General features: G+C 38.6%; 1 protein-coding gene across 19 annotated transcripts in view; it reads right to left on the reverse strand.

Annotated features, from left to right (window-relative positions):
• NCOA3 (nuclear receptor coactivator 3) overlaps nt 1-24338 on the reverse strand; it is a 54039-nt gene extending 29701 nt beyond the window's left edge. For 4 of the 19 annotated variants that reach the window (XM_059862718.1, XM_059862722.1, XM_059862707.1 and 1 more), the window contains exons 1-2: nt 24118-24336; nt 17459-17498 (exon numbers count right to left, since the gene is read on the reverse strand). The gene's annotated coding sequence lies outside the window, so the exon portion shown is untranslated. Of the gene's footprint in view, nt 1-12384; nt 12451-16450; nt 16602-17458; nt 17499-18986; nt 19067-23450; nt 23662-24117 lie in introns of those variants that run through there. The other 15 variants (XM_059862719.1, XM_059862709.1, XM_059862710.1 and 12 more) reach the window with 8 other exon arrangements.
• Nucleotides 24339-25445: the final 1107 nt, after the last annotated feature.

Consider the following 25445-nt stretch of genomic DNA (forward strand, 5'->3'; position numbering starts at 1 on the left):
GCATACTTTTAAACCTCTGAGGATGGAGCAAATGCAGCAGATAAAAAAATGCCACTGAACCTTTACTACAGCTTTGTGAATCTGAAAGTGCAATGAAACAAACCACTGAAACAGACATGCATGTACACTGAGTAAATAAAGAGGTTTTCATGTAACTAGTTTATACTAAAAAGTCTTTCATTACCTTTTAAGATTAAAGCACCTATACATTATGAGGCAAACAGGAAATTATATTATCCACTTATCCAGCACTTCCCCCACCAGTACAGTAATTAATAAAATACTATTCCAAAACACAGGCATTTGATCATTCTCTACTCTTTCTCCCTCTCACATTCCTCCCACAGACAAAAAGGTGATTTACTAGGTAATAAATGATTCAGAGACTTCACTGAATCAGGACTTTCAGTTAAAAAAAAAAGGGGCCATCTATAATGACAGTGAAACATACCTTGCTGCAACATGTTAAATATTCTTAATTTCATGCACATTCATTTTATATTATACATTCTATCTTAGGGAGACTGATTTTTCAGACCTTGCCAGGTTTCATTTACCAATTCCCCTGCAGTGCTTATGTTTAGTAATCACCATGCACTCTTGGGCTATTTCTCAGACATGACAATTAACTTGAACCTTTTTCACTTTGCATGTATTAATATGACAGGACACTTTTAGTTAAGAGATGGTCAGAGGTGGAAGATGCTTGGAGTTCATCTCCTGTTCCTATGATAAATAATGCATGTGGATCTATTTTTGGAATGTCATTGCTTTTTAATTTGTTTCCTAAGCATTCCGGTTTGCCAGTTAGAGCAACAGATAAAGGACCATGTTAATAGCAAACAAAACGCATGACAGAGAAAAGCATGCGCTTTGTTTGCTGTTAAGGTGGTCCTTTATCTGTTTATCATGGTCCCCAGTAAAACTGAAATTAAAATACATAAAATTAAAAATATTTATTTAAAATTAGTTATTCCTAATACTCCTAGTTGTTTTAACAGTGCAGGTGAACACACCTGCCTTTAATCTTCAGGATAGCATAAATACATCTTTAAAATTCAACTGCACACTTACATTTCACACTAAAACTGCACACTGCTTTGGTGATATTTTTAAGTCAACCAGCTTCTGCCAAATTTTGCCATAGGTTTCCAGTATATACAAATACCAGCAGCTAAATCTTCCATTCATTCAAGTAGAATAATTTAAAAATAATTTGTGACCTAAATTTCATTTTGTATAGTCTACACCAATTTGCCTGAGAAAGGAATCAAAGGAGGAATGGTCATTAGAGTTTCATGTGAGAAAAGAACCCAGAAAAGTGTACACATCTGTGACATCTCAATATGAACAGAGACAAAAGAAGCCTTATACAGCTATACTGGAGGGTGTGGGGGAGGAAAGCTTGAAAGTCTTTTTTGTTTGTAACACAAAGATGTGAATAATTTTGTAAAAGGCAGTCAGGAAACCTCATGTGGTATAACTAAATTAGTCTGTTTCTTGTTGTATCTGCAGAATTCAATTTTTAGATGAATCAGGCAGGGGTCATGAAACAAACTCAGACATAGAAACAGGAAAAGAAAACATGAGTAGACTTTCCCTCATTAAACAGACATACACTGCATGAGACATATATTCTAACACTTCTAGCACATTACAATGCGGTATTCATTTCTTCATTACATCACATCATTTGTAGCTCCAGTTAAAACTATTAAAACCAGGTATCTCATCAAAGAGTTTTAACCGGGAAAGAAAAGGGAAAAGGAAGGCACCAAATTAATCAGTTACTGCTCGTGCACACAAATCAAAGGAATTGTGAAAGATGGCATAATTGTCCTTTTGAGGTTAGTTGTGTTCAACAAAACAACATGCAGCTTAGAAGCAGTGTGGAATATTAATCTACACATATCTAGACATATGTGAGGACATCGCCACACATCCCCAGCCCTCAAGACAGAAATGTGATTACAGAGGCCCTCTTAGGACTGCATCATAATAACAACAGAGAGAGAGAAAGAGATAGAGAGAGATAGAGAGAGATAGAGTAGAGAGAGATAGAGAGAGATAGAGAGAGATAGAGAGAGATAGAGAGAGAGAGAGAGAGAGAAATTATGCTGACTCTCAAGTGAATCCTAGATACATAGCTTTTGGAACAGAGAACAAAAACATCAAAAAATACCTCCATGGCTCTATGAGAAAGTTAAAGGGGATTCCACAGGGAAAAGGTTAGCATTTAAGAAGTGGAAAGCTTGTTTACATGGGAAGAATTTAAAATTAATTGAAACAGGAAGTACAGGACTCAAAAAAAGAGAAGACTGCACCTTGCACTGAACTACAGCTGATTATAAAAAGATGCTTAAGTAGCACATCATAAACAGGAAGCCAGCAAGGGAGACAGTGGACAGTGGACAAAGGCATAAACTGGACACTCAGAGAGAATAAAGCTGCAGCTCTGAAAATTTCTTCATGCTGGCCTTCACCTTTGTCAATCCAAAACAACACAGAAAAAGCATTGAATTCATTCTGCCTCTTAGGAGTGTTTGAGATTAACTAAGGTTTAAAACCCTGCTGGTTCCTAACAGGAGCAAAGAAATCCCATCTTTAACCTTGAATTTTTAACACGGCCAGTCTGGAATTCAGCAAACTCTGAATTCCAGACTGGCTTCAGACACTAATTTATCTTTCATCTTTGGCAATTTGGATATTAGTTAAAGAAGAAAGAAAAATATTTCCTAATATAAATAAAGAAAAATGAAAATTATTTCTTATGTCATATGAAGTGTCTTCCAGGTTGAAAGGTTTAGTGTGAATGCTAGTAAATATAACATTTTTATTAAGCATATTAGTAAGGAGGAAAAAATTTATCTTTCGTCATTGATCAGTAGTTACAATTATGATGATCATAATCATATTTATCCATTCCAGTTTTAAGCTTTCTTCAGTCTTGAGTTATTTGGCAGCTAACATTTGCGATCTGTTCATCTCAACGCTGAATTACTCAAGTAACAGGAAACTGTAAGTCTAAAAGACCAGTAAGCTATGTGGACTGACAGAAAATCTGAAAAACGTGAAAATAATTTCTTCCAGACATTTTTCTCTTCAAGAGGACTATTAGAAAAGAATAATTACATTCAGTACTTTTAATATTCCAAAACAATCACATAATTCTTTATGATATCTAAAGCAAGGAGAACAAGTTTTTTTTATTATTCAGCCAATGAACATGAACTGTTTAACCACAATACCAAAATGGCTCCCAAAAAAACTGGTCATCCCTGGAAAGAAAATGTATCTTCTCTCTGACATGTGTTATCATTTACCTAAAGTAAAGCTTTAGCATTTATTCTACTAAGGAACCGCATTTTAACGATATTTAATTTTATGATTTCTAGAAAATGTATGCTTCCAAGAGTATACTGCACATTTAGCATAATCCCATGTACTGAAAGTCTGAAGCCCACTGAAAAATTCAATAGTTAAAAAGGATTTTTGATCTTTAAACATTACTCTTGAGTTTTTACACTATAGTGCTAGTTTACAAAATGCTCATATTGTGACTAAATTTGAGAAATGAAAATCATTATAGGTGCATTCCAATCTTAGTAAGAGTTAACATCTCTAGAACAAAGTGCTAAAAGCTACAAGACAGGCTGAACATGTGTACACATGTTAAGCTCTGAAAGCTGCTTGAAAATGCAAGATTGAGTAAAGTTCATGTGAACGTTTGTATACATGCAGAGCTTTGAAAGCTGCTTAAAAATGTAAGAATGAGTAAAGTTCATGTTAGCCTTGATAAATATCAGCTGTCAGGCATTGCCAACCTATATTCACTATGTTTTCCACAAACTAGAGCCCAGTAAAATGCAATTTTTACTTTACCGGCTGAATATAATGCATTATACGAGGCAACATTTACCCAAGGTCAAAAGTTTACTGTTTTCAAATTTTAACTTCCAAAGTAGGATATTGTTACACAAACATCATGACACTGAAATTAATGGAAGCATTTCTAAAAATCTTTCATCAAGTTACATATAATCCTCTAATATACACTTTCTACCAGAATGGACATAGTCAACTTCAAACCAAGTCAAATGCAAACCAGAAGAAAAAAAAATTGTTCTTATATCCACTTTCAATTCTGTATTTTTCCAGTCCAATTTTACTTGAACATTTTCTGCTGTAGTAATCCTTATAAAATTCTGATTTTTTACATAAAAGTCTAATGTTTTACATATTTTTCCTAGTTCTACATGTTCTTAAAAATTCAAGGATCTTTGCAGAACTGGGGATGATAAGTGGGGATTTCTTACTACCTTAGGCCAGTTGAAAGGGTTACCCAAGTAAGCCCTGCTGCCACGGCATGGCCATCTACACATTGACAAATTGCTCACTATTAGCTACAAAGATATGACACATCACAGCAAAGCATTTTAAGCAAAATGAAACTGGTATGTTAAAGTATCATTCTGCAAACTGCAGTGGTTAAGGACTGATCAATAACACACAGTACAAGCAGGGCAGAAGTTCTCCCATTTCTAATCCACTTCAATCCTAAAGCATAACTAGAAAACTGTCTTAGGTCCGCTAGTGCATATGACAAAATAAAGAATGAAAGCACCTTTAAGAAAGACTGGGTTTTTAAATGACTGCACTTCAACAACACACTGAATTAGATTTCCACAAAACCAAGACTAATTTTGCTTTTACAGCCAAGCGAGTTAACATTTTCCTAACTTTCTGAGCCAATGAATGACTAGCAGCCTTCAAAGTGTCTCAAAAGCTATTTAAAACATCATGAAACCACTAACTGAAGAACACTGTGAAGACACCATGAGTAGTACACTATCTAAAACAGGGTCATTAAACAGTATTCATCATGCACTGACATACTGTAATAGCAAGCAACAAAGAAAAATACAACTTAGAATGCTTTGCTTCTAGAAAGATCAGAAATGTGGAGACGTATACCTGGAGAGACAGAATTTATATTATGTACCCATAAAACAACAAGAAAGCAAAAGAGAAGGGGTATTTCTTTCAAATAAACATTATTTAAACAAATGGCACTAATGCGTTAATTATAAATACTGATTTGCCACAGAACAATCGAAATCACCATTCCATGTTGTATCAGAGCCCCATTTTACTCAGTACTGAAAAGGGGTTGAATCTAGAAATTCTAGAAATTAGTAGGAAACTAGTAAATACCACAGAATGCTCTTATAAATATAAAACTCTAAGTATTCTCCACTTAAAAATACAAAACACATTTTAGTACTCTAATAACTTGCATCTACCATGTGCATGCCAAACATGTAAGTGAATTTTTTTTCATCAGTTTTAAATGGTTTTTGCTTTTCCTTAACAGGAAGCCCCCACTGCACCCCCCCTCTTAAAACCACAACACTCCAGCCTGTTCCTGTGTGTCATGCTCTGTTATGCACCTTCTGAAAATCTCAAGCATTTATTCTGTCTGCAAACATCCTCTCTGTCTCTTATACCAAGCTTCCTATTGATCCATTTTTTTTTTTCATTTTCAACTTATGCTATTTCAAAATAAGACTCCTCTGATTTAAATCCTCAGTTCAAATTAATGTCCTGTGCAAGCAATGTTGACACAGGACCCTGGAGGACAGCATTAAATACATGATAGAGAATCAATGTGAAAAACAAAGGAAATCTAAAACAAAAAGACAGAAGTGTATTTGGTACTTTAACAGAAGGGTGGGGCAAAAAGGGGGAATGACAGCTTTTGAAATAACAAATCACCTAATGAATATTCTATACAAGAAGCTGAAAAATATAAAAAGAAGTGTAATTAAAGTTATCAGCATATTGAATATGCACTATTTAAATGTATTAATTCAAAATTCCTGTGGTCTGTACTATCAGAAATGTCAGTTTCTTAAGAACAACACTGAGGACAATTAAACAGTAGGCTGTAACCATTGGGTTTGCAATTCCCCTTCCTCCTCCATTCACACAGGCAGGATAACTGTTTTGCTCCCTCTATTTATGATTGAATACACAATGAATAAAAAGCAGTATCATTTTTTCCCCATAAGGCATTAGAAATTCTTTCCTCAGAAAAAACAGAGTTTTTGCAATTGTCCATGCTCAGTATGCAGAGCCTTTTTCCCCTCTAGGACAGAGAAAACTTAGCACTAGAAAAAAAAAAAAATAAACATCACTTATTTTCCAATTCTCTACCACGTCACAGCTCTGAGGTTTATTAAAGAATGTCTGCAGTTGTCTGGTATAATGCTAGAAATGAATATATATTTTAGTAGTAATATCCAAAATGAAAAATACTTGTCCTGTATTTTCACAGCATCATCAACAAAAGACTGCTATAGCATGTGGAGCCAACAAGACAGAAGACATACTGGTTTTGGTAGCATATAATTTTTGCTCTGAATTTATTTACATTCATCACATCTGTAATTTCTCTGGACATTCCCTATTTGTACCTCGAGAACCAAAACTGCCTGCTTTAAGGACCAGACCATTAGTACTGCAAGAACCATTGGCCCGTGCTTTTCATTTACTTATCTTGAAGAAAACCACGCCTTTCCAGCTGCCATCTGATTGGAGAGAGCGAAAAATGGGCATTATGCTATGATATATCATGAGGAATTTTTGATACCACAAACTGTAAAGTTGAATCCTTCTCCTGTCTAAGTCTTCAGCAGACTATTGTAAGGACAACTACATACCACAAACGAACGGATGCAACAGTTACGGACCACTTCAGCCAACTGGTTTTTTTTTTCTGGTTTTTTTTTTTCTTGTATCTGTTCAGGAATACTGTCTCTCTGCTACTTATAGTTCATTCACTGCTTTGATAAATTACCTGATACCTTATATTGATTATCACAAGCACTATATATATATATATATATGTATGTATGTATGTATGTATGTATGTATGTATACACACACATATACATACATACACACACACACACTCACACTCTCAAGAAACATCAAAAGGAAAATTTAGAGGAATCAGTTTAAAACTGTGCTGGAAACAAAGCACAGTCTTCTAAAAGGAGAGCATAGTAAATATCCTGGTCTGCTACTTCAGCAGAAATCAGTAAGCAAAGCTACTGTTTACTGTCCCTGTGGCCTGAGAGATCAAAAAACCTGAGCCTGTAACAGAAGCTAGGAATAACCTGATTATCAGGGCATATCAACCCACCCTAGCCTACGCACATTTACATAGATAATGCAACCTACAGAGTTATAAATGCATACAGTCCTTTCAGCTATAGCAGCCAATGATTTTTATCACATTTTTCAAGGAACTGCAGGCAAAACACCACTTGCAGCAGGAGGTCTGCTTCACCAAGATCACACCATTTTTCTATCAGAACACTTTTCTTTCTACAAACTGGTTTGTACATTAAAGGAGAAAAAAAATTCTCAGATACTGATGCCGGAAAAAAACAAGACTGTGTGTATGGACATGTGTCCTCAAGGGAATTCATATGTCTACAGTTTAAACTTTTCAGTGTCTATTCATGTTGCATCTTGACGGTATCACAAGAGAACTCAGAAAAATTATTATATTGGCAGAGGATGTACAAAAATGAATAGATTAATTTTTTTAAAAATGTCTTTCAGTAAGTTGTTGCTATAAACATGCTCTTCAGAAAAAGCATTTAAAATCCAGAAACGCAAGCCATTACTGCTGCAGAAGACCAAGCGTTCACTCATCACTGAAAAGCTGCAACAAGGATGTGGAGAGGACAGTTTTGAGACAAAACTATTGAGGAAGAAGCCAAGAAAAAGCCACTTATTGCATCCCACAATTAAACCATCACACTGCAGGTAGTAAGTTTCACCACCGACTGAAATGGACATAAAAGCACAAAAGACAGATACAATGGTAATGTTTTAAAACCAAACAAAACTCTGAGGTTCAACTACTACATGTCTACTCTTTTTCAACATCATTTATGCCAGCATGACAGTGAGGAGCTGATCTAGGGGAAACTGCCAAACTTTAATAAACCAGCAGAAGTTTGAAGCACACAATAGTAGTTCTGATGAGCTTTGGAACATACAATAGTTTTCCAAACAGAGATGCTGTGCTCTGGAATCTCCTCTAAATCACCTTTCCATCCTTTTGTTTCGAAGAAAGCAGATAGAAAACTGCTTTCTACTTAGAAAGCTGCTTACTCAAGAGAGAGAAAAAATAGATGAAAACACCATGGCAGGAACTTCTTTTTAAATTTCTCATTCACTGTGTGGAAACCATGGTGGGGGAGAAAATTCTAATAGAGCAACTCCAAAGCAGCCGGCAAGACCCTATTTTGGAATACGGGGAGATGAAACCAACATCAAGATCTTCTCTGAATAAACACACAGAATAAAGCAGTAGAGAACGCCAACGCATTTTCAGTTTGCGACTGCTCATTTAATGCTTTTTGGTTACAAAATGTCTTCACAGTATCCGTGACACCCTTATTTTCAGGCGCATTCATTGCAGGAAATGGTTACACTGGTGATATTTCATAATCAGCAGTTAGCTCTCAATAATGATCTTCAAAAACACTCCCCCCAGTGGGGTCCCTTGAAGTTCTAGAATTTATAGGACTAAAGAAATTTGTGCTTCTGCAGCTTCAGTATCAGTGTTACTTCTTTTTTGCCAGTTTCCCACCCTTCTGCTGGCATTTGCAGTAACAATTTTAAAGTTCACGGATTTCTACCACTAAAAGGCATGTACACATGTTATCACAATGCAACCACGCAAGTGTTCAAGAGAAGACTAAGACACATTAAAATATGCTTCAGAAACAGAGTTCAGAATTGATTCCTAATTTGTGACAGTTGTTACTCACTCTCCTTTAGAAGAGCATTTATCCCATTTTACTGTGATAGGCAACATGATGTGCAGCTTCACTGCAGCTCCACTGTGAAGGCAGAAGAACTGCCATGAAAAAGACAATGAGAAGCAGACAGGACGTATACAGGCACAGGAAGGAGAGAACAACGAATTACAGGGATTGGGGAAAAAGAAACTGTATAATAGCTGCTGCTTAGGTACACTAGCTGGAATAAACAGGGAGGCCACAAACGATCAATGTCAGGGCTCGTTTCTTTTGCAGTTTTAAGCAGAATTGCACACACGAGGGTGCAGAGGATCTGCTATTAATCATTTAATATTCATTGTTCCCTCGATGTTGCTGGCAATGCTTCTGGAGACTCCCTCAATTCCCAGAAAAAGCTGCATCAAGAACAAAGCAGCACTACAAGAACAGCCCACACGGAACCACCACAATTCTGTCCTACTCTATTAATACTGCTGTAAAGTAAACACTTCTTAACCACTAAACTGCTTACAGACCTGAATTTTTAAAGAGTGCAAATCACAGCAGTTGTGGGTCCCTCCCCAGCCTAATCTCTAATTAGGAAAATGAACATGCTATATAAAACCGATGAAACTATTTGCAAAAACAAGACAGGAGAGACGTGGAAACAACAGACTGAAGCAGTCAGGCATCAGGTTTCTTTGTTGAGAAAGAGTTTCGAATGTTATCTCTAGGTAAGGTGCTGAGTGACTTCTTGATTAAGTGGCACTTAACATTCAGTAAATTTAATGTTCCAGCAAGAACAGGCGGCCATACCTGCGCCTATGAGCCAGCAGAGGAAATGGAAACTGATGCAGTAATCAAGTCAACGATTCTTTTGTCAGTGAAAAGACATACATTTAAGGGGAAAGAAATGTGAAATAACTAAATGTCGTTTTCATACTTCATCGAAAATGTAATGCTGCTAAAATTTGCCTGATTTGGCAAAGCTACAAAGGGGAAGGTGAATTTTCTCGGCCACAGATATTTCAGGTTTGTGATAAAATCTGCAGAGCATGAAAATGACACACACGTTAATTTGCTGGAGTCACACCCTAAATAAAAATTCCTAACATTGGCTACTCTAGGCCTCCGATACTTCACAATTTGGCAGTGAAGTTCAGCTGACACTACCTGTCTCTCAGACTGAAGTGTTGGAGATTTTCTTGTTTAAGGGAGATGCAGAATAGAAAAGGAGTTAGGTAAATATGTATTCAATTCACAGACATATGAACTAAGTTGTACTATTGAGATATTCCGACGTAGGATTTCAGTTAGGAGACACCACTTCAATCTTTTAAAAAATTCAACAGTGTTTATTAAGCTTGCTGAAACCATCGTACCCGGTGACTCATCCTCCCTTCCCCACTTTCTAATTAGCCCTGATCGTCAGCATCAATTTGTAGGTTGCTTTTAGTTGTGTTGGTTTTTTCTTCAACCATACAGAAACATGTTGCAAACGGGAAAAAAAAAAAAAAAAAAAAAAAAAAAAAAAAAAAAAATTGATTCCTACTTGTGTAGCGATGGGACTTTCAGAAGATAGCTGGTAGTAGCCTTTAAGGCAAATTCCAGCTTTGCCATTAGCGGCACACAAGCAAACTACTCGCTTGTTCTCGCCCTCCCCCTCCCCTCGGGGAGACTGCATGCAGCACAGCATGATCACAGAGAAAAAAATACAGGAAAAAGGGGGAAACGGGGCGGGGGTGGGGTGGAGAAGCCCTCTGCTCTTGGCAAGGGGAAGGCGTTCCACAAGAACGGCTACAGGGTCAAAAGTTTACTGTGGTTTCAATTTCACCTTTTTGCAACCAATGAGCGTGCGGCGGCTGCAGACAGAACCGCGGGCGGCAGCGGCCCTTAACTCCTTGCGGCCCGGGCCGCCCCCGTCAGGGAGCGGACAGTAAGGGAGAAGGGCCTCTCCTCCCTTTCCCCTCCCTTAGAAGGAGCAGCAGAACGCCGAGCAGCAGAACGCCCAGCAGCCTCCTCCGCTGAGAATTGCTTTCAGCATGGAAATAAAAGGAAAGGGGAGTCGTCCGAAGCAGTACGGCAGCGAGTAAGAAGTTGGGCAGAAGCAGGGCCCCTTTACCCCGCTTTAGCTGAAAACCATGGCAGTAAGCAAAGGGCTAGAACTGATACTGGGCATTATCAAAGCATCACTTAACTCTGGAGGTGTTACAGCTACGAGCCGCCTGTTTGTGCTAGCAAACAGGAACGACCTTGAGAAAGGGGAGGGAGAGCACCAACACTAAATAAACTGCCAGAAAAGATTCTGAATGCGCAATCCAGAGCCGCAGTAATTTACTTTGGTTCACGACAAACGAGGAATCCACGGTACTGTGGCATAAGGCTGAGCAGCCCAAGAAGTACTGCTGCCCAGTCCTCACAGTACCAGTCATAATAGCCTGCTTCTAGATGTTGACTACAAAACAGGACATCATCTACTCCATGAAGGACGGACATAGAAGTCATGGCTCTTGGCTACAAATATCCTCAGGTCTTCAAAATCTTGCAAAGGACAACAAACAAAAGCAAAAGAAAACAAAAAAACTTTACAAAAAAGTAGAAAATGCTCTGGGCATGAGATTTGCAATAGATTGTCTTGGTTTAGCACTGAAAAAGAAAGATGCATATTCACTCATGTTATTACAGAACTAGAGCACAAACATAGAACAGGCTTCTTGTTCCACTGTATCATCACTAACAAAGCAGTTTTCATTCCAGGAACTACAGACCCAGGTGAATCAGTCCATGGAGGGGTACCCCAAAATCTGTGCTGCCACCAGGTTTTTCTCTTGGAGATTGGTGAAAACATTGATGACAGCAAATCTGAATTACAAGATCTGTGATTGTGTTTTGGCATTTGAACTTGAAAAAAAAAAAAAAAAAATCAATGTCCAGCTACACTTAAGCAAGGAGAGCAACAGATTTATCACCCCTTTATTGGTGAAAAGAAGAGAGGACTAAAGCTCCTGTGAAGATGTTCAGTTCAGTGCAGCAACAGACACCATAATACAAGACAGCATGAAGGGAAGCATGTAAAGCATGTAGTTCAGGCAAATTCTTTAGCATCATAACCTAAGAGTATGATTCAATACAGCGGAAATGTATAGGCTTCCTTAGAGATTTTAGCAGCTCTGATTTGATACCAAGTAGAATGGCAAGTCATCGCATACACTTGCAGAGTAAAACACACAGAACTAACCATTCCAAAACAGGAGGCAGTCAAATTAGGAAACATTTGGAGGCATGTATTTTGGCATAGTCTGATCTCCAACACAGGGCAAAAAGGTTGACAAGAATCTGAATATACTGTGAAGGGGTAAAATGAGTATATATGCCATCAACATACAGAAAAGGTTTATGGTAAGGATTCTGGTGAAAACGCAACTCAGTTTTCCAAGCCCTGAAGCCAAGGTAGATTGTTTAAGATAATGCACATGACAACCTAAAGTGGAAAAAAACATTAGTCAGTTGGCAGCTATTACTAATTTTCCATCAACATGCACTTTCAAAATCACTATCTTACCCAGATATGTTGAAGGCTTTCAGTGCACTTTGTAATGGTGAAAGATACTCTGGTCTCGGACCTCTATACAGATCCAGAAAACGGATGAAGAATCTTACAAAACAGCTACGCCAGCTGAAAACATTGCCAATCAAACTTATGTAAGTCATAGTTTTGCAAATCATACTTCTGTGACTCAATTCACAAAACAGTTTTAGGCAATAAGATAATCATTAAGCCTCTTAAAACCTGCTTCAAGTATAGTCAGCCACTCCATTTCAGAGCAGCCAAAGAAAACCAATTTCCAGCTGGTGTACAAGGTCAAACAGTGATTTCTGGAATCGACACAGGTAGATTACTTTCTTAATCTATGTAAGTAGACACAGCAGCAGCTTAATGCAGCTACTATGAGGTTAAGTGCAATGCCTTGAGAAATGCTAACAAAAGATGCAGGAAGTGATTAAAACATAAAGTCAGAAAGTTGAAGCCATCATAAGATCTTAGGTGACCGAGTTGATGCCCTACTACCAAGCTTTCCTACTGTAGTTCAAAAATGGAAAGACACCACAGAAAATGCTATCAAATAATGCTGTATTTTCACAGCTTAGCTAGATTAGGACACACTTTTGCCAATACCAATTTAAGACTTAGTTACTTTTATTAAAAGTTCTCAATACATTCTTCTCAGTAAAAAGTGCAGTTTGGTTTTGTTGTTTTTGCCTTCTCTGAATACCACATAATTTTAGAGAAATTCTTTTACAGTAAGATATTATAAATGAATGCCCTTTTTGTACGATGGCCTCGTTTCAGAAGAAAATGGATACTATAATTTTTTTATCAAGTCAGCACGTTACCAAGAAGTTTTTCTGTGTTTTCTGAATTTGATTAATACAAGTCAAGGTCACTTCCTGAAAGAAGGATGCCTACTACCGCAGCTGCAAGCAAACTAGACTCAAAAGCTGGGGGATGGGAAGACAATACTGGCAACTGCTAGCACTGTCTCCAAAAATATACCAATTACAAAAGTTGAGTAAAATTTGGAATTTTTTACTACATCACTACATAAGTAACCTAATAACTAAAGTCTGAGTCTGTATAATTACCGTTCCAAGCAAACAAGATTCACAATGATGCCCCAGCGAACCTGCAAAAAATTACTCATTCTGAGAACCCTTTACTAAACTGTATACAATTTCCTCAAAAATGTATCTTTTGATTTTCTTTTTTCTTTTCTTTCTTTGATTTATCATGCAGGTCATGAAGATAGTAAGAGACTGTCCTTAATTAACGGCATGTCTCAGTCTTACTGAGACCGTGGATTGGGTGGAGCTGCACATTGTCCTATTCTGAAGTCATTTAGGAAAAACACATTTTGGGAAAGCGTGCAAGCTCTTTACAGAGCAGTCTACAGCGTGCATTTTTCCAGTTTCTGAAGACTGTACCTAGCTTATAGAAACAACTAGAAGTAAACCATGTTCACCTGTAATGTGTAAAAATGTTTTAAGCCCTGTAAAGATATTTTAAAATAAGTTGTTTTTAAAACATGCCACATTTGCATTATGCATGAGGCCAATCAGATGTAGTTTGCCCTTCCCAGTTAAAATTAACAGGCCATGAAAATAAGACCCTATCAAACAGAAATAGTATTATTTCTGCTTTTTCCTCTTCTGTAGCACCGCATTGGCAGCAGGGTGGAAGGAATGTATTGCTGAAAAACATTTAAAACCACACATCAACAGACATTTCCACAAGGACATCTGGAGACACACGAACACACACACACTCACCCTCAACTTAATATACTTCATCTTTAATAAAACAGCCTTGATACACCCAGCATTGCAACAGATGTTTCATCTGTTGATTCAGACTGAAATTAGAATGATCTACTGAATGAAAGTTAGATTTGACGTATTGGTGCAGTAAAAAGAAAGGAACCTTGCTAATTTTGGGTGGGCATCTTTGCCTAAAACAGAAAAATAAACTACAGCATATCAGTGCCTGTGCAGGCACAACTACATCTGTGGTTAAGGATGCCTAACATTTTCCATCACAGCAGCCTGTTCTAATTCTTTAATGCCTGTCTCTGACATACGCCTCAGAACTACTTTTTGGTTCGGACATTTGAAAAATGAGCAGAGACTTATGTTGAACAAAGTGTAACCTTTTATTCAGTCCAAGAAATTAAGGCTTTGGAAGAGAAACTGGTTGAATGTCTAAACAAACTGAACTTAACCTTGCTGCTCTAATGGAGATATCTGTATAGCTGACAAGTGCCTTATTTAAAGTACTCTAACATGCTCAGTTTTGTTTTAAACCAATGGCCAAGATCCTCATGTATTTTATCTAACCAAGTTAGCTTTGTTGCGGCACAGCTTCTCCGTGCTGACAGAACAGGACATACTTTATCACTATATTACCAAGACCTAGAGCATAAACCTGCCAGCTACAAAGCAGTTAAAGTGCCTGGCAGCACAGTACCTAGAGAACAGGGACCTATTTCTAGATTATACTGCCTCACCCACACACAGCATCCATAAAGCATGATGCAGCAGCAGGATCAAGGGCTTAGCAAAGGCCACTCTTACCTCCCTCCTAATTCAAGATTTCATTTGAAATGGTAGCTGGAGGTCTCATCCAACAGTGCTAAAAACCAACTTTCCTGCCCCTCCAGCAAGCAACCCGTGCAGAAGGCATGCTCAGTTTAGCAACCGAGGCAGTGCCCTGCTTGATGACTACCTTGCTGGCAAACAGAGTAGAAATTTCCTTATGGCACATTATACTATTTTTTCCATAAGCTTTTTAAAGACATACAGAAACTTACACTGAAAATACTAAGGATGTGAGGTGATTCAAAAAACTCCAACTAGTATTGTCAGCTCCACCTCTCAAGAGTTCTTTAATCCTTGTTGCACATTCTTAATTTAAGCAGATTCCTGAAACAGTGCACTGCACAGGTGATGCAACAGACAAATAATGCTATTAGTAGTCTTTTCTGTGACCTGATGGGGGCCAGTCCCGCACAAAGTCTCATGAGCAGTAACACAGCAATCACTTCCAATATACCACACAGTAATAGATAATAATCTCATAAATGAAGATCAGAAGTCTGTCAAGGACCTGTATCTTAACGTGGCCTTTGCCCAGAATGGGTACTTCGAGAGTTCCAGTGACAAATCAGAACACACAGGCTTTTTCCAATAGAGAGTAAACAACAGTGATACATACTGTCTTGATTATGACAGATCACAACGAATATATTTACACCCATCAATAAGGGTGAGCCCATGAGCACGAAAGAAATGTACTCCATAAATCACATCCCCTTGCCGCTGGCACATTTTGCTAGTCAGCAGATGCAGTACTTATGAACATTTATTCATGTGCTTGCACAAGAAGTAAGTTACAGAAATAATGTCAGCAAATATATTATTTTACACCAGAAACATGACACTTTTAAAAATGTAGATTCATATTCTGAAAAAGTGTTTGAGTGCTGTGGGCAGCAGGTAGGGGGGAAGTCATCTATCCATTATAGGGCTTCATACTGTGTGAGTCTATTCAGACCCACATAAACTGGCTTTAAGGGAAGTTAAATGCCTGGTGTCTTAGGAATGCTTTTGAGACTCCTACTTAGTACCTTTTTCTGTCATGCTACTAAAATAGATTCTTTTAAAAATTTATTGAAAAACACACATCCTCTTTGTTTTTAAGATTAGATCTTGGTATTTGCTGATCTAATAATAATTAACGGCCTGTTAATGAAGTTAATGAGTTTTTGGCAAAACTAGACTCTCAGATTTGAGACTACGAGATCAGAAACTACTAAGACCAAAACAAGCTAATGAAGAAAGGAAATCAAAATAGTTCACATTTTCCATGCATAGTATCAGTGCTTATATAGGATTAATTTAATTGAAAGGAATAAGTACAGCTACTTAATACAAAGGTGCCAGTTCTAAACCCCAATTTGTCCTTGAAATATGGAAATGTTTCAAGCTCAATGCTGTAATTACAATCTGATTGAGTATATGCAGGTACACTTCATTTGGCTGCAAGAGGTATTTAGTTCAACAAAAATGCCTACCATTCAATATTTGAAGAAAAATCAGTTGTCTTCCCATGTTATACCAACAGATTTGAGCCTTCCATTAATTAGGATCCCCTTTTCTCTATTTCTTTTTCATATTCCGTGCCATATTTCCTTCACAGTGAACAGCGCTTAGTAGATACAGTGCCTTCAGTGAAATTGCAAAATACAGACAGAATAGAATCCCCCCCAAATCAGGTTAATTAATCTTTCCACAATACAGTCAGGTTATCACACAGTATCTGCTACAATTTACTGCTCAAAACAAAGCTGTAGTGGTATTGTGCATGTCTCTGGTCAAATAAAATCTTGGATTTACAGGCTCAATTATTTAAAAATTAAGCAAGGTGGCGCTTCCTTTCTTGAGACCAAAATCCCACTAAATAGAATCTCCAGACAAGTTTTCCATTTCACTACTCTCCAGCAACAGGTATAGAAGCTGACATATCAATCTAATCGAATATTGAAGGCTAAATTGCTTACCCCAGAAGCTTCGACCAAACCTCAAACAAACAATACCCTTCAGTGATTCGCATTATATCTGCACTGAGCCCAGAACAGATTTAGCTAAGAAATCCTGTTTCATCATCAGTCTTTCAAAATAACATGAATACTTTGCTCAGAACAATTATTGGTTACTTCAGGAAGAAGAAAACTCTAGTACTAGTGATAGAGAGAATTAAAAGCCAAAGGCAGATATACACACCCAAGGATACAGTGTATCTGACATCTTAGGAGGAGCATCCTTTAATGGTCCAAGTATTCCCCAAAAGCCTAACAGTGTTGGATACCACGAAGCATACCAAAGCCAGGTCATTCCATGCATTTCCTCAAGTGAGGTGGAAGACAGCAAAGTATATATCATATTAACATGGAACATGAAAAAAAACCCTTTATTTTTCTAAGGGAATTGAAATTATTTTCTCCTTTTCTTAACTCCTTAAATACCAATAGTTTAGGAGAATTGATGCAGCGAAAACAAAGTAGTTGTGACAGAAAACTTACCGAGCACAGTATTCGCTACAGCAGAGGCCAGTAGGAATGCCTAGAAAGAAAAAGCATATGAACGTGTTTTAGCATGCTCTCAAATTCAACAATCTACAGTTCAGGAATTTCCTGGTTCAACATGGTTCTCCTAGCTGCTGGATATTCTGCGGCAGTCAGTTCTGTAGTTAAACTCTACACTATCTGAAAGTAGCCTTTTTTTTATTTTTAACCCTGCCATCTGATAATAAGGAGAGTAACTGCAATGAGTGAAGAAGAAAACACTTTCCTCCTGTTGCTTTCCCATTACACTTGTGGTTTTGTATAGATCTGTCTTGTACTGTAAGGCCAACATAAAAAAAAAAAGGGAGAGAAATGTTGGAAATACTGCGTCTTATTAAAAATACAGAGAAACATAGTCCATTTTACTCGTTGATACTGCATATACCAGAAATACTTACATTCGAGAGGAAGGCATAGCATGACTGTATAATAATGTAGTATTTTCAATCTTCTAACCTTTTTCTCCACTGGCAACGCTCAACTTTTGGTACTTTCGCACTGGTCTGTCATTTTGACAGAAGAATTAATTCAGATTTACTTTTTCTATTTTACTGAGTGGAGGAAAATTGAACAAAGATCTACTGGCTATAGCACACTGTCTTCTTCCCTAGGTAAAACACTAGGAATAAAGACCAAAGCATCACTGGAGTAAGGACAAGTCACCTAAATCAAATGCTAGAGATATATTCAGTCAGTCACCCTGAAAAGAAAGTTCTCTTAAGTCACCGTGGCTTCTTCTTCAGTGATCACTGACTAGAATTACTACCTGTAGTTACTAAATCTATACTAGAGAAAAAGTCTCACTAAGACTTAAAAATCCATCTCTTTATCTTTGCATCAAATTTGTAAAGTAACAAACATATAAACTATCCAAAAGATATACGAAGCAATGGCAGTAATTTTAGTACTTTTAATCAGTGAGCAACCAATTAAAACATACACAATTCACAATACAATCCTTAGGTAAGCTGGAAAAGATATTAAGGTTCATGTCAAGTTCAACATGCTCCACTTTTAACTTTAGTCATTAGCATTCTCATTAGCAGTAAATATGTGAGAAAGTATTACGAGCAGTCGGAAGCCAGATGCTGAAATTTTTATATAATTATTAAAAAAAAAAAAAAGTAGCCCAACAAAAAGAGGTAACAGAGAAGGAAGCACAATGGCCCTGACTTGGCTCAAGAGCTTCAATTAACGTGCATTTAAAGGGTTCTGGTTTTGTATTTTCAATTAATACTAGTAAGACAAGAGCTTGTTGTGATGTTGCTTACTTTTTACAAAACACAGTAGCTTAGCTCCCATCCCAGCATTTAAGAAAACAAAATCCTCAACCCAATATATGAAGGATTCTTTAGGCCCTACCCCAAAACAGCACAAGCCAACAATAAATATCTGTAGTGACAGAAAGACAAGAGGATTCCAAGTACAGAATCCTCTACATCTTGGAGAAAGGTCAAGTAGCTTTTAGTAAATAAGAGCAACTTACACAGAAAAGAGTTTTAAGGTAGACAAATGAGGTTGAACCTGTAGATCCCTTCAGTTTGATTTTCACCATTGTACCTGAAACTACAATAATTTAAAAAAAAACCATTAAATAATCTTTAAGTTTAACTCTTTTACAAGAGATGTGTTTCCTAATGTCTTTCTTCCTTTGTATATTAAAGATAGGATAATTAAGATTTTTAGCATAGCAGCAAACAGTTCTTACTGGAAAGGTTAGTCCAGAATTACCATAGGAAGAAAAGATGTATTGTCACCTAGCAGCGATCATGTAGAAATAGGAACAGTTGACACACAACAAAACAAGAAACTAAATTAATATAAGCAGTAATTGATACTTAGCATGAGAATGGTTTATGCACAGTCTCGCATATGAGAATTTATTTCTTGACAATTGATTTTCAGCAAGCACTTGCTCACCAAATAGTTTGAAGTTCCAGTCAGAAAAAGATTCCTAACTGGAATTCCAGCAATAAAAGCATGCCTGCATGTTATTAAAGGAAACAGTGGAAAATTTCTCAGGCTGACATCCAGAATGTCTGCGGTTCCTTTTCATATTTCTCTTCTTGCAACTTGCAAAGCAGATACTAAACCAGACCCTAAAAGCTTTTTGATTTTTGGTTTGGTTTTTTTGGTGGGTTTTTTTTAGTTGTTTGGTTTTGGTTTTTTTTTTTTTTTCCCTTTTCTTTTGTGAAGCCTGGAAATCTGCACTGCTTTTAAAGAGCTTTTTAAAAAGCTGTCTCAAATATACTGCTCAAACAACCTTCCACTTCTACCTAGACAGACTCTTTAGTTTAAAGTAAAAGTTTCATTGCTATAAAGCAGACCTAAGATGAGGGGGAATAAAAAAAATTTGCTCATCTACCAAAAGCATTGCTTCGCCAATCTGAAAAATGATTATAATGTGTATTAATCTTGATAGCAGTCACTTGAGGTTCAGCTACAGAGAGATAGATGGGTAAGAGAAAACAAAGCAGTTGATAAAGCTACCTTGTAGCTGTACATTTGAACAGAAATTACAGTGGATGTCAACGCAAGCTATTCTGTTCCAATTAAGTGATCAAGTAATGGCTGTCCTTCAACTTAGTTGAATTTGCACTCAACAATTTTCCATTGTTCCTGAATTCCACTCATCCATGTTACCTGCTTATTGTCTCTCACAGAACCAATACAAGTCTGCCAAGTTTGCTAGCACTAGTTCTATACCTCACCTCTACAAATCTTATTCATCAGCCTGGAACATATATCACCAAAGATTAGGAGGTTCAGCAGAAAACCTGCAGTTGTAATACAAAAGTCTTTGAAAGCTACTTCAGCCAGGGAAGATGTTTCCTTTTTTTCAGTTTACTGTGCACTGATTAGAGAAAATGCCTCTCTCATTTTAAGGGGGGGGGGGGGGGGGGAATCAAATGTACATTCTAGGTTTACAGGAGATGTTTGCTTTGTTCTATTTTAATCAAGTGAACAGTTTGCAGATAAAGTAGGCTTGCTTTTTTTGCCATTACTGCTATCTTTGAATCTATGACTAGATAAATACTTGAAATACTGATTATGAGGGGATTCTTTCAATTACTACCTAAGAATGTTAAGCAATGTGCTGACTGACATTCTGACCCATTGAGCCAGAAATCTCTACTCTGAACATCAAAAAGGCAGCCATAGAAGATGAAACCAGGAGGGTACTATAACAAAAGATGCTGCTGTCTGCTTTAGTTTTCAGCAGCAAAGATGAACTGAGCACAAAAAGAACTGCAAACCAAGTCATAATTAGACACCTGTCTAAAAGGTTTTAGAAAAAGTTTATCCACATAGAACGCTACCCCCTCAGACACATGCAGCAGCAAAAAGCAAATAGCACAGTTTACCTTTTTCTGTGCCTTACTAGCCTCCAGAGAACATGATGAAAAAACCCAGCAATGTTAAGATGCTCATATACTCTACAGGGCAATTGGCAAAGTGTTAGAACTACAAATTGAGTGCACAAAGCAAAACCAGAGGAATGCTACCTTTGATTTAGATTTATTTAGTTCTTTGGACCCACACAAAATGAACAGAGAACCCCTGACTAACTGTTCTGAACAATCGTTTCCCCAAAATACTGGAGAGAACATGTATTTCACTGGGGTTTTTTGCAAGTAAATTGTTTAGTTCTCTCTTTTACTTAACCCTTCAATTAAAAGATACAGCAACAAAAGTCACCCAACCTAATCCCGGTTATATTACCTGTTCAATCACTTTGGGATGTTTCAGTGAGGCAGGGCATTCTGTTATTAGACACACAGCGCACAAAAGACTATATATCCTTCAAGAGATTGAAGGTAAGATAATTTTGTTTCACTTTTCAAAAATCAGTTTATTAATAACTGCAAATTTAAAAAGTCACCAATGAAGTATGATTAAAGTAACAGGATCCATCTGAAATATACCTCCCATTTATATGATGCACAAAATAATTTGCTGTACCTTCACTCAACTAAATGCAGCATACAAAAATCACGGTGAGTGGAAATACATTCCATAGCAGATTTAAATCAGTAGCAGTTAAATTCTTTTACAATTGCCTCTTTCCTAATACACTACATCTAGAAACATCAACAGATTTAGTCAGGGGTGAAACGGGGAAAAGCAAATTAAAAAACTACATAGGCAGGCTGCCCCAGCATTCAGGTCAGATATCCTTGGCATAAAGGATTCTATTCCTCCCCTCCCACTCTCCTCCATTTTTTTTTATTATTAAAACAAGTCAGAAGAACATTTAAGATATGTCTAAACACTAAAAAAGCTTGAACATGAAATGCAGAAGATCCTGTACGGTACAGTCCTTTAAGATCACGTTTTCAAGAGAGACTCATTTAAATGCAGGAGTTGAAGCAGCCTGTAGTGTCAGACTATAGCGTTCAATACATTTTCACATGCTACAAACGGTTTATTTTTGCAGGCAAATATCATCAAGACACCTTTTCTTTCTCAGAGTTCTTGAAAAATAAAAACAGCCCACCCCCCCCCCCTTTCCCCTTTCTAGGAAACTGTACCACAGATAGTGATAATGAAGGTTTTGTGATTATGATTTCTTATCCATTATTAATAAAAATAACCCCACCATGATTGAAAGATAAGGTTCCATTGTAAAATAGATTTGCTTCTTCTTCCTAATCTGCATTTTGTCTCAGCTATATGTTAGGGTATACATTAGTGACACAGTGAGGAAAAAAAAAAAAAAAAAAGGTAACTAGGCAATGCAAAACTTCCAAGTTAATAAATCCAAAGCCAGGATGAACAAAGGCCTCAAAGGAACAGTTAAAAGAAACACAAAGACATAGGCAAGCCCAAAATGCACGCAAGTTGTATTCCAAATAAAATCAGACTGGCAATAACATACTGTAATCAGGAGAGGTACTTAAAGTGAGGCTGAATGTTGGGTTTATTTTTACTATGACTTCCCATATCCCTATCCCTAGCTTCACATGTCAGCAGTGAATCCATCAAATCCACTGGTATTAGTTAAAAAAACCAAACCGGTAGTAACAGAGTTGAAGGAAATTCTTTACATCAGCTGAACAGCAGATGTAACAGCAGTTAAAAGTAAATGTAATTACTGCATGTAATAATGGACAATCTTGTTTAAAAAACAAAAGTAACAAAACTGAAAAAAAACCAGAAAGCCCAACCCTCCCCCAAAAGCACCCAATTTAGTCTGTTTCTTCTAAATCCAAGCTTTTATTCTCTGGTTTTCACTCATATACTATTTGTTTCTATGAACCTACGTTTTATATTCAGAACATACAACTTTGTTTCATGTGAAGCAGAACATGAACATTTTAAGATGGAAATATTCCATGAGAAAATATTTATTTTCACAACAGTGATGAAGCTTAAAAAAATGTTAAGCTTATGGTAAGAATCCATCTTAAATGTATTACAGATACCATATACTAGAAATTGCCATCCCTCACACATTCAGATTTCCTTTTGTTTGTCTTGTTATTTTAGTTAGACTCCAACAAACTATTTTCTGTTAACTTCTATCTAAAAGAGGAAAAAGATACTGAAGATCCAAATGAGTCTGAATATGAGCTGACAAATTGAGAAGCTTCGCTTTTAAAGGAAAACTTGACCGTGCTTAGGTGTAGGAGCAGAAACCAACTTTAGAACCAAAAAAAGATAATCGTGGGAATTATCTCAACCTCACGTTACATTCTAACTCATAATCACCCTATTTATATCCCAGAAACAGTAACACCTACAGTGGCATGCGACCCGAGCCGGGGCGGAGGGGGTGTTTGCGGGTGGGAATCTCATCTCCACCCCTCAATAACATCGTTTCATTACAGCTACGAGGCAGAAATGGATAAGAGGCACGGAAATGAACCTTTCAGTTCCAGTATTTTTCATCCCTTTTCTTATTACCAGAGATAAGAAGGAGACAAGAGAAGTCTGCTCTAAAACTTACCGAGGCTATAGGATGACCAGGAGAAGGCGGATATCAAGGTCTTTGGAACCACCTCGGTACCAGATAAATCCAGATGAATGGTAGAGAGGGCCATTCTAACCGAGGTATTACACCCACACCCCGCCTCTGCTCAGACTGAGAAACCGTGGGTCAGACGATTCTAAAGCCAGGTCCACAGCGACCTCAGGTCTCTTTGTATTCTACGAGGAACCTCCACCCAAAATCACCACACTTAGATATGCATCACACAGCGACACGGGAAGCCTTCAGTCCACGAATCAATCCCCCGCCACTGGCCCACGAATGCTCCCTCAAAACTCAGTCACCAGTAAAGTTACAAGAGCTAGAAAGCGGTAAAGGCAGCCACACATTGCCCGGGGAATCCCCTCATCTCCAGCCCTGGGAATATTCCTCACACACAACCCATCTACGCTCCCCTTCCTCCTCCCATCAGGGAGCCACGTTCATATTGAGGAGGGGGGCGAAAGACAGAAAAGAGCCACCCCTCAAGGCCACCCCCAAGCTTCTCCCTTCCCCGGCAAGGGGCAGCGCTCCCTTCGCCATCCCAGTCCCACCCCAGCACTAGAAGCAGGGAAACGCGAACTAGAACTCCCCTCTCTCCACTCGTTATTCACTCACTCACTCCCTCCCTCCGAACCCCACTCACCTGGGAAATGAGCCAGAGCTCAGCTACATCTCCATCTCCCCCATGCTCAGCCCCACACCGCCATTTTCCTCACTGCCTGGATTTAAATCGGGACCGACACGGAGACACCAGGCGGCGTGAGGTATTGTGGGACCTGTAGTACCCACACGAGTGCTCGTGGTACTTGTAGTCCGCGCCGGGATTGCTGCTGGAGCCGCCGGGCTCAGCCTGGTGCCAGAGCTCCGGTGTCGCCTCTGCATCGCCGCGGTCTCTGCAGTAGGGCGGGCTCAAACGGGGAGGAGGAAGCGGTCCCAGGGGAAGCTGCCTGTGCTTTGCCCCCGCGGCGCGTTCCCGCTCCGTGCTCGTAGAGGTCACAAAATGCCGTATCTGTATCATTAGGCTCCCCCCTGGGAGTAAAAAAAAACCCAAGCCCTTCAAATAACGATTGAAAAAAATATATTTACTCCCTTGAGCCTGAAATTTTCTACTGCTGCACCAGACATATAGTTTTTTCTTTTTTTTTTATACATAGTCTATAGGGGGCCCTAATTAGTGCTCCAGCTGGCATTACCTAATATTGAAATCGATTAACCACTGCAACAGTACGCACATCCACAGTACCAGTTAAATTAGACAACCAAGAGTTAATTGGATCACGATTTAATTAGATAAAAAGGCAGTCTTCCAACAAAGCTATCAGTCACCATCAAGCCCACCCCTCACACAAACCCCATCGCCGCCACTGCGTCCCACCCCACGTCCCTCTCCTCGTGCCGCCGCCCCGCCCGCGAACCGCGAGCGGCGCGACGCCCTCTGCCGTCGCACGCCGAGCCGCCCGCGTACCCCGTAACGCCCCCTGCCGGCGAACGCCGCGCGATGCCCGCACACCGCCCTCAGCCTCGCCCCTGCGGGAAGAAGAGAGCTGGCGGTGAAAGAAAGCTTGCGGGTCAAGAGCTAAAAGAGCTGAAGTCACCGGGGCTGGGAAGGGAACCTCTAGGGCTGGAGCTGTCATCACTGCAGAGCTGGCATCGGGACTGCACACGGCATAGGACCTGTAGGGCCGGCAGAGAGACGATGGTGTCCTTGTGCCAAAATCAATGTAGGCCTGTGACATGGATGCAGGGGCTGAGTATTGTGACTGAAAGTAGAACAGGATGCGTGGAATGGAAAAGGGGGCTGCAACCTTGCGCATGAAAACCCCGGTGATGCTGAGATATTGCCTCAGTTGCTGATGGCCACTGTAGGGCGGGAGCTGAAATCACTGTGGGGCTGGGAAGAGGACTGTGAGGCTGGACTTTGAATGAAAATGGAAAGAAACTATAGACCTGAGAACGGGGCTGTGATTACTG

The sequence above is a fragment of the Haemorhous mexicanus genome, chromosome 18 (genome assembly GCF_027477595.1).
Source record: "Haemorhous mexicanus isolate bHaeMex1 chromosome 18, bHaeMex1.pri, whole genome shotgun sequence".
NCBI classification, from domain to species: Eukaryota; Metazoa; Chordata; class Aves; order Passeriformes; family Fringillidae; genus Haemorhous; species Haemorhous mexicanus.